Source organism: Rousettus aegyptiacus, unplaced genomic scaffold (assembly GCF_014176215.1).
Source record: "Rousettus aegyptiacus isolate mRouAeg1 unplaced genomic scaffold, mRouAeg1.p scaffold_m13_p_2, whole genome shotgun sequence".
Classification (NCBI taxonomy): domain Eukaryota; kingdom Metazoa; phylum Chordata; class Mammalia; order Chiroptera; family Pteropodidae; genus Rousettus; species Rousettus aegyptiacus.
Window position 1 is genome coordinate 13636754 of NW_023416295.1, and position 3843 is coordinate 13640596.

Sequence of the window (3843 nt, forward strand, 5' to 3'; positions counted from 1 at the left end):
AGAAGGCTACCACGATAGTATAAACCTCAAGACCCATAAAATTTCATTCCACCCCTGCCCAGACCTGGGACCATGCCCACAGCCACTTCTTTCTACACATGAAGGCATGCCACCAACTCTAATTGGCTGGCGCACTGACCATGGAAACCAGAGGGTGGAGGAGGGAAGAGTGGGAGCCAGGGAGGGGACAGAGCCAGAGGGGGGAGGAGAAAGAAGGGATGTACTGAGAAGCCCACCCTCCCCCACAAGGCTTCCAAGGGGACTGGTGAGCAGCAAGGCAGAGAATGTGATACCAAGTTCCTTTGGACTCACAGTGTAGTTGAGGCAACATAGTGCAGTGGAACCAGACAGCCTTAGTTCAATATGAGCTCTTCCACTTACCAGCTAGGTGACCTTGCGCAAGTTATTTGACCTCTCTGTGTCACAGTCCCCTCATTACGCAAATAATACAAGGAGCTACCTCATCGAATTGTGAGGTTGAATGAGCACATGCATGTAACATGCTTAGAACAGTGTGGGGCATATAAAAAATGCTACATGGTGACAGTGCCTTCCTGTTCTCTTAAACATCAGATGCATAGCCAAGGCATTCTGTAGAGCAAGGCCAAGGCCACTGTCCATTTCGTCACTCCAATCACCTTGCAAATGGCAACACTACCTTCTTAAAAACATCCAGCAACCAGCTCCCTTTACCTACTGTGTACTTTCTACACCAGCCATAGAGACCTGTCCGTCTTCCAGCTTTGTCCCCACTTCCTCTCACCTCTACTTCCCTTTCCGGCTGGTGGCCGCCTACTCTCTGCCATGATCAAGTCATGCTCCTTCCAACAGGAATGCCTTTCACCCTCCTCTCTACATCCAAATCTCTGAATTCCTATGACGCTCAGGTATTTTCTTCTCTTTCATTCTTCCCCTTAATGATTGCCCTCTGGCTCAGTAAATAAAGCAAGCATCACTTTGTATTTCATGGCAATTATCATCTGAGCTTCTGCCAAAGAATGAGAACATAAAAAGGAACAGGTGCTGTGGTGGTGGTTACATATATCCTCTCATTCATTCATTCATTCATTCAAACAACAATTATCAGGTGCCCACCCCGTGCTTAGATTCTATAAAGGGGCACAGTGTTAGCTAGAACAGTGAGCATCAGGATCACCCAGAGGACTTGTTAAAGCACAAATTCCCAAGTCTGGGTTTGGCTCCATAAACTCGTATTTGTAACAGGATCTCAGATGATTCAGATGGTGCTGGTTCAAGACCACGTTTTGAGTAGCATGTCATGGAAGGCAGACCTCACTCACTGGCTGAGCTATGATGATTCATAACTCATGGTCATCTCCCAAGCACTGGTCACTCGCCCAGGCATGCATTCCTGCCCGCGTCAGAGTATCTGCACATGCTCTTTCCTCTGTAATACTTTTCAACCTTCCCCGCAACCCCCACCTCCTTCCACCCTTCCTTACATAGCTGGCTTGTCCTCATCAAAAAGTCTCCCCACCCCAACACACACACGCACACACATGATATTCTCTATTTTTGCTCTCTATTTGTCTCTTTCATAGAACTTTCATGATTTGTATTTCATAATTCGTTTACTTGTCTCTCCCACTGGAATAGAAACTCCATGACAATAGGGACAATATCTATTTCATTCTTCTATGCAACCCCAGTGCCTTGCACAGAGTCTGAAACACAGTAGGGTCTCGATAAATATGTTGATTTATTAACTAATTACTTTGAAAAACATTCCATGAGTACGAACTCTGTACCAGGCACTGTTTCAGATCCTGAGTATACAACAGTGGACAAAACTGGCCAAAACCCCTATTCTTGGAACATACGTTTTTATGGGGGGAGATGAATAATAAGCAATGAGCATAACAAATAACTAAATTGTATAAGCAATAAGGTGTTAAGCACTGTGAAAAAAATAATAATAGAACAGACCAAGGGGAGCAGGAATGATGAAAGCGGGGACAAGATCGCAGGCTGAGGGTTTTAAATCAGTCTCTTGGAGAAGGTAACATTTGCGCAGAGACTCGGGGGTTGAGGGAGTTTGCCATGGGGATGCTTTTGGAAAGGCCAGCGTCAAGTCCCTAAAGAAGCACTGTGCAGTAGAACTTCCTGTGATGATGAAAATGTTCTGTACGTTCACGATCCCATATGGCAGTCACTAAGCACACGTGACTGGTGGGAATGGAACTGGGCAGCACAGCCCTACGGCATGAACGTGTGGAGTGCAGATGCGGCAGAGGGGAGTGGGGTGAGCGGGAGTAGCTGAGCTCAGAAAGGTCAGATAGGATCGGAAGGACCTTGCAGGTCATCTCAAGGACTCCAGCTTTTATTCTGAGTAAGATGAGAGGCATTAGAGAATTCTGAGAAGAGAACAGATATGATATGAGTTATGTCTGAAAAGATTCGTTTGGCTGCTGTGTTGAGAATAAACTGCAGAGAGATAAGTGGGGAGCTGCTGGAGGCAAGAAGGTCAAAGATGGTGGTGAATCAGAGCAGGAGAGTGGTGGTAAAGAAGATGCTAAGTGTCAGGGTCTAGATATATTTTGAAGATGGAGCCCAAAGGATTTCCTGGCAGGTGCTGATTAAAACATATATTAAGCTCCTAATATATGTCAGGCGCTAGCTATGAACTTCATCTAAGCCAGATTTGCCAAAGAAATGTCACCTAGGCTTTGACCGGTACCAACTCTTCCTAAGACAGATAGCGCTACGGGGCATTTCTCACTCTCGGCGTCCCACAATTTCGTCTTCGAACATTGCCTCTTCAGATCAGAGCCAATACAGCCTGCTGGCACCATGACATGTGTTGTTATTATTATTCACCCAGCATCACTCCATGGTATGAACATGAAGAAAATAGATGACTCAAGTCTTACATAAATCCTTCATTCTCCTGTTTTATTCCCCTGTCCATCATCACCTCCTCATTTATTTTTAATATTCAAGTTTTGCATCCAAGGCCAGGTCAGCTCTCTGGAGGACTTCCAGCCTCCTCCCCCTGCATCCCCGGTCCTCCTCCTGAGACCCGCACAGCCCAAAGATGGGAAATTGAATCATTCGTCTTTTGTAACCATATGGAGAAGATGTAGTCATTACCGTTGTCGGCATTGTTGTCTTCGGAAGCTAATTAAGACAATTAGCTATTTAATACCAAAAACAATTAAGCTAATTGAAATAAACCATATGCAGTTTACATCCTTGCATGGACCAAAAAAAAAAAAAAATTAACATGCGGCGAGATGGTAGCACGACAGACGTTCTGGTGCCAAAATAAATCAGGGACTATGGGAAACGAAGACAGAGGTGTCTGGGCACCCAATCAGTTTCCACCATAAAATGTTTCTCAAAACATTTGGCTTGATTTTTGGAAGTTTCTTCTATATTGGAAAAAAAAAAAAGTATATTCCTGCCCAAATGTTTCTTGCAGGCTGTAAAACAGTAGAATCACGTTGTTCTCCTGCCTCCGACTCAACTGCATGGCTGGCTGCAGCGTCCGGAGACACTCGGCAGAGGGAAGCATCCTGCTCAGAGGACCTCTGAAGATTATCTGTAAGTTAGCCAGATCTGTAGGTAAAAAAAGGGTTTTCCCATGGTTTTAGGTTGTGGCTGGCAGTGCTAGACCACATATATAAATTCCACATAGAGGGCGAGGGACCGAGAACAAGAGGAAGGAAGAAAAGTTGTGGAGACCAGAGGAGGCTCCATAACGAGTGGGTATTTATCTGGAATTTTTTTGGCTGCACATGCCAAAAAACTCAAATAGAATTTGCTATAGCCAAAAATGGAATTTAGCTAGGAAGGACGAGCTGTAGGAAATAGGACCTCAGG